Below are 14,226 nucleotides of genomic sequence, written 5' to 3' on the forward strand. Positions count from 1 at the left end.
GTGTGGTGACTCCTGGGTAGAGGACAGAAATGTTGGATGAGCGGAAAGCGGAGGGAAAAGGAGAAACAGCAATGCACAGAAGGCTTTAGCTGGGATATACAGCAATGACCTGTATTGGCTTTGCCTGAAATACACGAGCTCCATACCCCAGTTCTGGCAGCAATGGCAGTGAATATTTAACACAAGTCACAACTTTTACACTTCCATGTTTCATATTCAATATATCTTTCTAAGTGTGTTATTCATCGTACCCAAAGTGATATAAACAAATCCTGCTCTGCAGGCTGCTGTTTACTCTCCAAGTGGCATTTTAAGAGCAAACCTTCCCTCCCTGACATAACGCAGTGACAAATTGCAGCTAATACTTCTACATCCACCAGGAAAGGAGCACAGCAGTGCTAAGGATTTATATAGTAGGGAGCTGTGGAGCATATGTAACTGGCTGGCATTTTTAGTGTCCTGCCTTGATTTTGAGACAGCTTTGGTTAAACATAGCTTCTCTTCTTTGTCCTTGGCTATTTAAAGAATTAATTTTTCTTTCCTTTTTTTTTTTTATTTGCTGTTTTTCTTTCATAAACCCAAGAAAATCTCCAAAGGTGTATTGTTAATAAATGGTCTGACAACTTTATACAACCTCAAAGAACAGGTTTAGGTAAGCGGGGGCAAAGAAACTGGAAAATATGAATGAGAAGAAAAACAATAAAAGATATTTGATAGTACTCAGATATGCTTTTTTCAAAAGCTATCAAAAATCCCTATGTTAATATGAGACTTCTCACTCATTTGGCATTTTTTGTGTTCCTCTGAGACTGTCTTTCAAAGGCTTTGAAATGTGCTAATTTAATTTTTCTGTTGCTCCTCATCAAAATTGCTCTTCTTCCCAGTGTAGTAGCAGCAGATACTAAAAAAAAAAAAAAAAAAAAAAGAAGTCATATTACAGAAAATCAAGAGAAATCATGAGTATTAGATCATTTTTGAAAGAGTTTGGTTCTACTCAAGTGCAGTCTTCCTGATCGCCCTGCTAATGTCAGCTGGGGAGGGCTCAGGGCTCAGGTAATAATCACTTTGAGGAGAAAAGGGGTATTTGCAGAAAAAAGGAACCCACTACTAAGGGGTGCAGAAACATCAAAATCTTACAAGGCAAAAGTAAATTTCCCTTGTTCCTCTGGCTTCCCCTGCAACCACTGGCTTGAAGCTTCCAACAATTCAGGAAAAATACCAGGCTTTTAATGCTGTATTTATGTTTTAAACATGCCCATCCTCAGCAGCATGTGCTTCTTGTCCCTCAGAAATGCCATGGGCAAAGCCAGTGGGCATCCTGAGTGTTTGGGCAGAGCCAGGCTATCAGCCTGAACCAGCCAGGAGGTCTGAGCAGGATCTTTTAGATATCATGTAATTATCAAAATATTGGAAGGAAATCCTCAAAATGATAAAAATCCAAACTTTTGATAAGTGGTATCATTTCTGATGGAGTCTCCTTCTTGCACACTTCCATACTGTAATGTGGGTGTTACTCTCCTTTCTCTGTCCTCATTGTTTGTAAGGTATTTGTTTTGGTTTCAGCCCCTTAGAAAACAAAACTGAGTTATTCTCGAGTTTGTGAATAATTTGGCATCCTGGATCTTAACTGATAAATATTTTGCTTTTCTGAAAACCGTTGTTTACAGTTGGCACTGAGTCAAGGACTCATTCACAACCTCAGTGCCTCAGTCAAAGGTGGGATGACACCCATGCTTATCCTAGACACAAATCCTTGTGTTGGTTACTATTTTCTATTGGTTTGTTTTTTGCAGGGAAAAAAAAAGCTTGGTAAACACCATCTGTCAAACTCAATTTAAATTTTGTTGTTAGGTAAGTGCAAGTGTCCTCAAGGATGACGTAGTCAATATTTTAACTGTGGAAAGATTTAAGGAATTCACTTTTTTCCAATGATTTTATGGTTTGGAGCATGTTAGTTATAAAGTGTCCATCACCCAGCGTTTCTGCCTGTGTGACCTTGAATTCAGGTGGCTTTCTCTGCTTTTCTTTGGATGAGCTGCAAATGACTTTCAGAAAGGGATCAACTCAATTTTGAAACCATCCTGGGTTGCTCTGATAGACAAACTCATCTCCAAAGCTCTCTTTGCCTGCTTGACACAAAACAACAAACAAAACCCATGGGAAATGGAAAAGAAAAAAGCCAACATGAGTATTTCTTCTCATTAAAATTAACTTTTAGTTGAAGATATTGGAAAAGGTAATTAAAACACGTTTCTGCTTATGATTCGTGCCCAGATACAGCCTGTTTCAGCAATAAGCTTTTTTCATGTTTAACAAGCTATTTTAGGTGATAAGAATGATTATGAGTTTTCTCTGTTGATAGAAATTACAATTAAGTATTGAAATTCTCTTCCAGCAAGGCAATGCCCTGGAACAGTTAGTTACCTGCTTTGACTTGAAATAGTTCTTTTTCTTTCTTTTTTTTTCCTTCCTTATTACTTATAGGCAGAAAAGCTTTAGAAATCTCTGTGGTTTTCTTTTTTTCCTCCCCCCAGAAGCCATTCCTTTAATGATATGTTTGAAAACACGGAGTGGGTTTATGCAATGCTTTACAGTTAATCTGTTATTTGAATGTCTAACAGGTTTAATGCCTGGCAAAAGCTACATTGAATTAGGAGGAGACTTTGAATAGTCAAAATGTTCTCTTAAATTTGTAGAAATATTTCTTTCAGGGCTGAAAGCAAATAAATGGATACGTAACACAGAAAATAAGTCTTCCTTGAATGAGAAAGTAACCCTTTCCCTGCATTTTTTACTGGATTCATCTTGTTTAAATTTGCCCAGGGAGTTTCTAGAAGCTTTATACTCTTCTGGAAGCATTTTTTTAGAAAGTTGCTAAACGGTATCTTAAAGCAAACTGAGCTTTCTTAAGTGAAGGTTTAAGGAAGACCTTTATGCAAATCAAGGATTGTTAACATAAAGAATTTGGAGAACTGTACAGAAACTGACTTGTGGAATGATCTTTCCTTAGAAAGAAACGTAAAAATTCGTTTTTCCAATGGTGATAACCTGTTTCCATTCCATCCCATGGAAATGATGGCATCTTGTGAGGAAATCCCACTTTGATTTTGAAGTTCTAAATAACGTCATTTAAATCTTGCTATTGTGATTGTTATTTGAAAAAGCCAAACATCAATTGAAAAAAGAGGACACTGGAGCCATTTTACATCAAAATTCAAAAGGGCATGAGGGGGAATCTGCAGAATTTAAGTCAATACACCTCTGCATTCCCAATTCATAGTTTTGTTTCCAGAACTATTTGATTTGACTTGCCTGTGGATTATCAGCTGTTGATTTCCTTTCTTGCATCACTTTAACTTTGGCAGGATTGTCTCAAAACCAGAAAAATGAGAAACTGATGTGGAAGCTAGACTAGAACTTTTGGTAATTGCTGCTAAGGTGCAAAATATTTTACTTCAGAGCTCGACGAGCAGGAGCTAGCATCTCAAAAGCAATACCAGCATCATTTCTGTGAAACATAGAACCTGTTTTACTGGCACAATATTGATTGATGTAGCTCCCCATGAATCCTTCCTGTGTAGGTCTATGAATATAGAAGCACTGTTAAAATCATGCTTAGTCACTGGATTCCACGTTAAAGCTTCTGGAAAGGATTTATTACTTAAACTGGAATAAGAATGTAACTTTGCTGATATTGGAGAAGTAAAAAAAAAAAAAAAAAAAGAAAACAAAACAGTTTCGAAAAATCAGGAAAAAACAAACAGCTCTGGGAGCTTTGTTTTAAAAGAACTGCTCAGAAGAGAGTTTTCAATTAAGCTGAAAACACGTTTGTGTACATCTCCTTTTGAAGCTGAGTATCCTCCAGGTCACTGAAGATTTCCAGCACTCTGCAGCACCCGCTGGTGCTGATTGCTCCTGAGGATGTTGGCTAAACAAAGCTGCACAACGGAGCACTGAGAGGAGACAGTGGGAGCTCACAGTCAGGGCTCTAATGAGTGATTTATTTGTTCCCTTCTCCCTGGGCTCACCCATCATTACGTGTTCATTAAGTAATAATTGCCACTGATCGACAGGCTTGTGTATGGATGATGGTAAAAGAAACAGGGCTATTAAACCTTCACTGGCTGGAACAAGTGCATGCCACAACCTATAAGGCAGATTAATGAGAAGAATTAGGCTAAGGATTGTTATATTATGGACCACTTCCTTCCTTTTCATTTTATTTATGATTAGAGACAAGTGTAGGACACTTTAGACATTCAGAAATAAAAGGAAAACAATGCGAAATCCATCTGTGGACCATATTGTGCTGTTCAAGTGCTTCTGACCCCCAACAGCAGCTGTTCATGACCTGTACTGATAATTAAATCTGTTTGGTGGTTTTCAGCTGGGTTTCATAAATAGCATATAGATCAGTTGGAGTAAAGGACAAGAGGGTATCACAAATCAGATTCGAAGTCAAATCAGGCTTCTCATGGATCAGTTGTGAGTAAGTCCCTGTATAAATAAATATTTAAAGTCTCTGAAAGGCCTAACCTTGTATTAGTTGGGGACGGTGGCCAATTTATGATGACTCCAATTATGATGTTATTGCACTTGTTCCAATATTTTATTTCCAGAGTCATAGGTAGGAATAAGTTTTGGGATCTGCTCACTCGATCAGTAGCATCCCAAGAGAGAAGGTTGCCATCAAACCTTGACCAGAGCTGTGCCTCTGGAGTCAAGGTGCTGTGGCTTTGAAAATACATTTGAATTTAGGTCTACTGGTGCCCTATACATTGAAATATTTTTTCCTGCTCTCTCAGGTACGACTATAACAGCTGCCTATAATCTTTCCTTCAGCAGCTTTTTCCAGCTGGATGTTCACCTCTAAGCAGAATTATTGAAAACTTTCTCTCACAGTGCGTGCATTTCTTTCTGAATTATAGCATCATTTATTAATTTTTTTTGGCTCATTTTGCTTTGTTGCATCTGAGAATCAGGTCATCATTGCTGTTATTATTGAGCCAAATGGCAGTGGCTGTCTAAGAAACTTGATGGGTTTTGAGCTTAGGTAATTCCTCCTTTTCATTGTGCTCTCAGGGGCCCTGCAATCAATCTCTTAATAAAAAAGGAAATGCCTTTTGTTGACTTTTACAGACTGAAAGGTCAGGAGAGCACTTAATGAGAACAAAAGATGGAGCAACGTGGGAAACAGGAGAGGGTTAATTAAGTACACTGATTGCAGTTATTTTATAATTCCAGAAAGCATTGTCCTGTGTTAGTGCTTTAAAAATACAGCTTTAATTATTATGCTGGGTAACAAAACTACCTTAGGGTGGATTCTGCCAGTGCTCTGCCATTGATTGCTGCAGAAATCTAATACTGCAGTATTTCCTCTGCCACTGCTGCCAGGGCTGGCTCAGAATATCTACTGTAACTGCTTGAAATTCAGCAGCAGTGGGAACTCAGAGGCAAAAGTTTCCAGTCTGCATCTCAATCCCACAGCAGCATTGATGAAAAGCTGGATAATTGCTGGATAATTTATGGCAAATAAAAAGAATTGTTTGACTTTTAGAATATATTGCTGTTTATTTTTAATCACTTCAAAACTAAAAGATAAAACCATTAATATATCCGTGGTACTGCATTTAGAAAAGGAGTTTAGCCCTGCCTTCTGAATTTGCCTGAAAACAAGCTGAGTGTGAGAAAATGTATTATTTAAAATATTGTGTGATGTGCCTCCTATCTTATGAAGTATTATTCCTGGCTTACTGTGAGTTACAGTAAGAGATCGTACAGGGGAACATGATGGACTAGAATGGCCAAAAGAAGAAAAAAGAAAGTGAATTGGATACATTTCTTCCATCCTTAACTCAATTTTGAGAACAGATCCTGTGTTTTTTTTTAATGAATTCCAACCTGTGCTCACTGGGAAGAAATAAGAGGGGTACCATTATCTGTAAATATCCAGGGATAAATTGGTTTCTAGGCTGTTGTGGAAAATACACATTTGCAATTAGCTATAAAATATTTGTCCTTGTCATAGCTGTTTTTACACTATACAGATTTCTAATATGAGAATAGGGATATTAAATTATGGATACTTGGAATTGATAGCTTAATACTTTTTTAGAAAAATTAAAATCACGTGCAGGAGCAGGGATGAGGAAATTATCAGCATTTTCTGAGAGAAGGAAAGTAGAATAAGCTCTGCCTTGTGTATATGAACTTTAGAGAAGAACAATATTTGAAGTTTCAGACAGCTACAAAGTTGCAATATTTTTTCATAATTTGCATTTATTAATTTAGAAACTAAACACTAGGAAATTAAATAGAGGAAAACTTCTACCCACACATTTTTGTAACTATGATATTAGTTGTAAATACTAAAAATAAATATAAATACCACCCAAAAGCTGTTACTGGATTCAAGTGAGCAAAGGAAGCGATTTCTATTCTTTCATTTCCATTATCACATCTGCAACAGTTTGTAAACTCAACTTCTTTGGATTTAATTATTTATGAGCCTTTAATGAGCATTTTATAGAAGGTGAAAATCCTCCCTTTGTTTTCAGTTTCAATGAAGAGATTAAAATAAGTAGTGATTAGACTTGCATTGACCTTTGCTAACAAACCTGCTTCCAAAACTGGCAAACCTCAAAACTTTTTCCCTTTCCTGGAAACGACTTAATGTGCTGCTGAAGAGCACCAAAGGCCACTGCTGGAATCACCCCAGAAACAAGGAATTTTTTTTTTTTTAACTGTTTATTGGCTTGGGAAAAATCAGAATCTTCTCTGCAGAATTCTTTGCCCTGAATAGCAAACAATGAATTCCAAGGGCACAAGTGATAACCTATTCAAATCTGGGACGATGTTGTCCTTGGACTGTGGTAAAACCTCATTTTCCCTGAAAGCCTTAAACAAAGGGCTCTACTATAATTCATCTTTTAATTTTAGTATCTTGCTGCAAGGTTTTAATACAGAATGTTGTGTTAAAAATTCTTGACACATCTTCTAAAACATCTTTTACCTATTTTTGCCAGGATAGGAAAAAGTTCTACATTTAATCATTACTTAACATCCATAATACCTTTTTTTATTTGAATATTCACTGAATATTCACTTAAAAAACATTTAATCTCTTAGTTAGTTACTTGGTTTGGTTGTTACCCATTGATTGCCTATGTTAAGGTAAAAAAAAATTCTTTAAGGTTGGACTTTTTAGATGTTACCTTGAGAAGTATTAGATGATCCTGCGCCTGTTAAGCACTGATAATGTTGTTAAATCAGGTTCTGGAGTGTTTTTCTCCTAAACAGTGTTTCATTTTCCTTTAAATAGGTTAGAAATTTCTCTCTGTAGTCAGTGGTACTGACCCCACACTGGTGACTTGTTTCTTTATTTATGCTAAATAAAAGCAGATCCATATCCGTGACCTAAGGAGGTGGAAAACCTTGGAACATTCAGGAAAAGTGAAACCTTTTTTAAGTTCTATTTTAAGTCCATTGCCATGCGAACATTAAAAAGAAACCTGATGTTCACACATCTAGCACCCAGAGCTGATGTGAAGGCTCCATCCCTGGAAGCTCCACCTTTCCTTGTGCAAAGGATCAGCCCGAGAGCCTTCCCAAGGAAAGGTTTATTTCCAAAAGTGACTTAATTCAAGCATTGGGATGACTTTAGTCGTTGTCAGAGTATTGTCTGCTTTTTACACTTTCCCAGAGTGGCCAGAGAATAACACAAACTAGGCAGAATTTATGCGCTTATGATGTGAGCTGTGCTCTCTCTCCTGGCTCACCACAAACATGTCACCACAAGCACTTTATATTTGTTGCTGCACTGCTTTTATTTTGAATTGCCTGTATTGAAGGCATGTGTATAAATAAGATTATTCAAAACAAAACGCCTGAACTTTAGATGTTTTGGATCAACTATGATTTTATCTATTTTTGACACTGTTTCCTTGGTTACATGATATCAAAGTCAATTCATTTTAAGCACAGATATGTTACTGTATATCCTTTAAAAAATGTGTTGGCATGGTAAGTCCACTAAACCTTGCTGCAGAGTTTTTCGGATAATGAGGTTCCTCCCCTATGATACTGTCATTATTCCAGTTGGGAAAACGCAGTGGGGAGGTGTGCTCAGAAATGAGTGCAGATCAGGGCCCAGTTCCTTGGGTGCAACCCTGTGGAGGACAATAAAGATGGGAAGATGTTGGGGGAACGAGACCAGGGAATCTCCAGCCATGTGAAGGGTTTTTTGTTCTGCTTTCCCTGAAGAAGCTAATCCATCTCTTCCTCCTAAAATCTTCTCTGGGGAGGTGCTGAAGTGGTGCAAGCACCCGACTGGAGGCCAAGGTGCTGTGTGCTCGGGCTGCAGAGCTGCTGTAATTCTGAAATCAAACTCTGCAGAAGGAGACAGAAATGCTGAAGCTCTCAATGAATGTAGACAGAACAAAGCAGAATTAAGTGAACTTTTTGGCAACATCTAACATCCACAGAGCTGTAGATGACCTCCTGTGACTCACAGGATAGACTGGAAGAAGTCTGTACATGAGGAATCCATGTAGAGCAGATCCTGTGGGAAACTTGTGCTGCTTTTTTATGGGATTTGGAAAGTGCTTTCATAATTTCAGCCTGCACTGAATTATTGCTTTTCTATTATTTATACCCCAAAATATTACTATAACAATATCATATGCATATTAATAACCTCATCTAGGATTTGATCTGTAATTGAGAATAGATTTTATATTTGATTCATATTTAACACGGAACAAAACTTTTCTGATTAAAGGAAAATGATTGCTTACTCTTTATTTTACACTAGCAGCCCTTCCTGGAGTCTGAGCTCTGTCATGTTGTGCAGTTTCCAAAGATGCATTATTAGGTGGTTCTCTGTGCACAAAACATTGAGAAGAATGTTGAGCAGAATTGGTGGCTAGAGAAAAGAGTCACAGAAACTGACTTTTTAATTAAAAAAAAAAAGTTTTTAATACATGAATCCTTCCTGAAAGCCTGGCCAGCCTTGTCACTGCCAGTCCAACCTTTTCCTTCTCTCCTGTTTTCAGAAGAGAAAAATGATCTCTCTGAGCTGGCAAAGGTGGTGCAAGGCTTGTCCTGAAGAAGGCAAACCCCACATTTGTGAAGAAATGTTGGGGATGGTGTTGACATGGCCGCAGTTCCCTTATTGTTGTTTCAGGGTTATATTGTATTTCTTTATCTCTCCTTTCTCATTTATATGTTTTCATTTGTTATCACACTCTCAGAAATGCATTAAAAAAAAAAAATTCATTCTATAACTCAGAAATAAAAATATTAATCTTGATTTTACCATAGCAAGAGTGATTGTCAGGTGAGATGGTCGAGCTCAGAATCTCTTATGCCCAAAGACAAATTCTTATTTCCCATCCTGCCAGGGAAATAGACAGCTCCTTTGAAAGATCATTTTAATTCAATACATGCACTTTATAAGAATTGATTTTAATTTCATGTATAAGAATGCCATTCACTGATGCCAGAGCTCTAAGCTGTGCAGATTGTTTTCATGGAAACTAAGTTGTAGTTGATTTTTTTTTTTTTGCCCCCAAATGAACACATTTTCTTATTGCATGGATGGAAATATGAGTCATTCTACTCCAGCTTTTAACCAAAAACTCTAAAGGTCCATCTATGGGTACATTGCAGTGCCTCTCTGAGAGAATAACAGCAGAAAAGGATCTGGATTGTGTGCAGAGCTTCATCCACCCTATGAAAGGAAAATGCATATTCCTCAAAAATTCAATAAACACAGGAAAAATCATGTTTTGTATCATTCTTGAATCTACCTCAAGAAAGCTGAGGCAAGTAATAATTCCCTTAGGAAATAATTTGACTTAAATAACAAACATAAAGCAAATCCAGACTTCCCACTTAAGAGACTCTGACACTCCTCTTTGAAATCTGGAGACAGCAATTAGCAAAGACAAAACCTGGGGAAAGATGAAGTTGGGAGTGGGGCATTTTAACCCAATGGTTGGGAAATATTCTCCAGAAGAGCCAGAACCCAGTACTGCTCACAAGAGAAATGAGTCTGTCTGCCAGTGAGTCCCAGACATGAAAAGAAAGAGCACTTCTCCCTCACAGCTGCACTCCAGTGAGAGATAACTCACATTTAATGCTGGGAGAACCTGACATTGCCGGGATACTTTACTAGAAGTGTTGTAACAAATAAGCAAAGACCATTTCGGCAAATTCTCGTGTGACCTTGTGGTTTTGGAATTGCTGCTGTGAAAAAGCCAACATATTGCTATGTCGAATTTTTAAGAATTTTAAGTTAAACCCTTCTCACTCAAATGGGAATTTGGCCTGTATTTAGAGTGCTACATGTTCCTTATTGTTACTATTGAAGTTACCTCTATGACAGTTTTGCATATTTTTGTCCAATAGCTTTTGCATTGAAATACAGGATTTTTCCCCTAAGTCTGTGCATTAATAAAAGGATTATTTTAATTAGTATAAGGTCAATTTAGCTTAATGTTTCTTCACTTAATATCTCTGCTAATGGTTACTGAGGGAAGAGTGAAGAAAATGATCAAATAATAGGAAATAGCAAAAACTGGTTAATTATGAGCTGAGGCTTATGCTCTCTACTCCCTCCCCTCAGCAGAGGGGCATCCAGCTTTTCCCCTGCTCTTGTTCTCTTGGTGCTTTTAGCTCCTGACTGCACAAGGTGCTGGTCCCAAGCTGTGTGTGCTGAGTGGGCAGCAATTACTCAGGGCCATTAGAGAGAGAGCATCTCCAACAGCTCAGACCACACAGCCTTCTCCTCATCTGGGCATTTCTCTTTGCCTCTTGCCTCTCTAATTTTCAAGAAACCTTTAGAACCTTGTGTCTGGCAGGTTAACAGATAACACTGCTTTTTCTGAAGAGGGCAGGCAAAAAGTTTGAGAGAAACCTCACTGAAAATTCACCAACACATTTCTTATATTTTAAGAGTACTTTTTGGTCCAACTGGTCATGAATTTATTGGTAAGAGCAATAGAAGGGGAAGAATGATTTTCATACATCTTCAATAATAGAAACCATCGTATCTGGTTGTGGAATTTTAGTCTTTTGGTTTTGTGCTGTTAATATCATTGTAATATCAACACAACCTCTTACCAGAAGGAACTTCCAGAACCTTCCTTGGTGATTATAGTGTGAAAAGCTGTTTGGAGAAGGCCCTAGTTCGGATGCTGGAACTCAACTTCAACCAGCTGAGCTTGGGAACTTCTGAGACTGGGAACGTCCCCCCACAGATGGTGCAGATAAATGGCATTGTGTCTGTGAACCTGAAATTTCTCAGGCTTCCTCTGAGATCCTAAATAAGTGCAGGCCATTTGTTCACTCTCCCAAGATCCATTTGATGGTAAGGTTTGGGGGTTGCTCGTAGGTGGATTTTCTCTGCTGCTTTACCTCTGTTAAGGCAACTGTTCCTTCACAACCCACAAAGCCTTTTGTGTTAGAGTCAGTGCTCTTCCTACTTCTTACCAGTGGGTTTTCAAAAGATTTCTTTGAATGCTTCCCATCTTTCTCACCTCCTGCAGCACTCCTGTGCTAGCATTTGTTTCCCTTGCTGCCTGAGCATTTGTGCAGGCAGTTTTGCTCCCAGCATTGCTCTGCTGAAGTTCTCTGGTCGTCAGAGGAGATTGCAGCCAGGGATGCTGCAGCGTCCATCTGATCCCCTTAAATCCTTGTTAGCAAACAAATAGGCCTTCCTTCTATGATCCTTATTAGTGCTGAATTCCTGAAAAAATTGCATTTCTTTGAGCCTTTCTGAGCCATGTTTTGGTTCAGCTCAGTGCAGGCTTCTCCCAGTCCAGGTCTCTGATTAGCAGTCATGAAACACTCCTGAATTTCCTCAGCTCAATCATGCTATTGACGTCTGGATTTTTCTTTGACACTAAGGGGAATTCTGAATTTTTAGATTTGTGAACTCTTACGTGCCATGTGCCAAGGTAGTCACTCAAGACAGCACATGGTGCTGCACCTCAAGAATTTTAAACTATGGATTCATTGCCAGGTAAAGGATTGGGTACAGGTAACAATTTATGGAGACACTTAGCATTCAACAGAAGGGTCTAAAAACACAGGAGGCTGTTTTCACGTTGTGAGTAAACCTTTGGTATGCTAATTTGATATACACAAGTGACAAAATTGTGAGCTACTTTCTCCCCATGGGACAGAATGAAAATATATAATTCTATCAGAACAAGATGTGTAAATGAGGTCATTTAAACTTCAAGGGTGCTCAGGCACTTTGATATGAGTTTCCACACTACACCAAGTGAAACTTAAGATTTTTTTTTAAGTACTGGAAGCAAGTATAGTACCAATTCCAAATGGAGCTACCACCAAGAGATTTTTTTAAGTACTGGAAGCAATTTTAGTACCAATTCCAAATGGAGCTACCACCAAGAGTATCTGAAATTTTGGACTGTGGATGAAAAATCAGACTTAGGGGGAAAAGAATTTTGTCACAGAACAGATCTTTTATGGAACGATTCAAGGATTTTGTTAGATTGTAATATAATAGCAATGACTCCAAATGTACGTCTCTAATGTTTTTCCTCCAAGTTTTACTCTAGAATGTGCATACTTAGAGCTCATCATTAAAATAGTATGATTTTGTTTGGTAATTTATGATTGCATTAAACAGCATTTAGTCAAATAGCAAGTAAATCAAGCACAGAAACCAGCACTAAATCTACTAGGCCAGAAATACTCAATACTTTTCTAAGCACAAAGTGGTGAGATTTCGCTCTGAAGTCAGTTAAGGACTTTTTTTATCATTCTGCTTTTAGAATGTTCTTTGTAAATCAATTAGGATTTAGTATTTTCTTCCCTGGTTTTTTGTTGTTTTTTTGTTTTGTTTTTTCTTTTGGGGGGGGTCACTGTTGCCTCATTGCCTGTGGCTCTACTAGAAAATCCTAAGTCGTTAATATTTCTGTCAAATGCCTGTTTTACAGCTCTGACTGTAAAGGATCCATTCTGGCAGAACGGGTAACCTGCAGCAAACAGGCTGTGACAGCTTGGTTATTGATTAAAAAAAGGGGAGGGGAAGATGATGATGATGGTAATGAAGGTTGGTTTACTACTGTCAGTGTCCTTCGTACATCTGTGACAAAACAGGTTTAACACTCAAATAATAGGAAAATCCAGTGGAAAGCTTCATTGCAATTTACATTAGTGTGATATGATTTGATCCTACAGCTGCACTCACAAAACACCTGAGCCGTGACACTAATGATTGCATTCCCTGCCTGTTGATGTTAATGTGTATATTAATGAATCTCCTCTCCCTCTGATCACTGCTCTGAAAAGAATAAAGGAAAGATATCATGTTTTCAGGTCTAGGATCATTTTAAAAGAGTGAAATTGCATACAAAATCTGTTAATGGATTTATATTTTTTTTACCAGCCATATGTCTCAGTATCTAACACAAATGCCCTTGTGTATTTTGTAATAAGACCATATTTAAAAGGAAGAGTTACATATAAAATGTGTAAAAGCAATCTTGCTTTTTTTCTACAAGCCATATGTCTTGGCAGAAAACATCTGTAGCCTTTCACTCTCATATTACATATTTCATGTTTAGAATTTCTCTTTCTTGGAGCTCAGTTATGAACCTGTCATTAATCAGTGCAAAAAAAAACCAAAAGGGAAACCAAATAAATAAGAATTACACTTTGAACTTTTGCTCTTTGTATGTGGTACATAGGGAGGACATTGCCAGCTTGCCTCAGAAAAGGACAAGGACTGCATAAGCTCCCAGATAAAAATGTCTATCACATTCAGCTCAGGTGGTCATTTAAGATGAAGAGGGAAGCTCCATCAGCAGAGCAATGTGAGGAAGCCCACCTGTGGTTTGTGTGTCTGCACTGCGCTGATTGAGGCACTGGGGAGCTGAAAGTCATTCAGACACACACACTGGGATTCATCAATTAAATATAAACCATTCAAACAAACGCGAGGAAAACAAAGCTTTACACGGCTGGGTTCATATTTTGCTGTGTGTTTTCTCCATGATTGCTTCTCTTCACTGAGAGGAAGAAGTGCTTATGGCTGGGAAAACTTGGAGCTAGAAGAACAACATTTTTGAGGTGATTTATAAGAACGGTTAAAATTACCATAGAATGGTTTGGGTTGGAAGGGGCCTTAAAGCCCATCCAGTGCCACCCCTGTCATGGGCAGGGACACCTTCCACTGTCCCAGGCTGCTCC

The sequence above is a fragment of the Corvus brachyrhynchos genome, unplaced genomic scaffold, assembly GCF_000691975.1.
Source record: "Corvus brachyrhynchos isolate BGI_N302 unplaced genomic scaffold, ASM69197v1 scaffold220, whole genome shotgun sequence".
Taxonomy (NCBI): Eukaryota; Metazoa; Chordata; class Aves; order Passeriformes; family Corvidae; genus Corvus; species Corvus brachyrhynchos.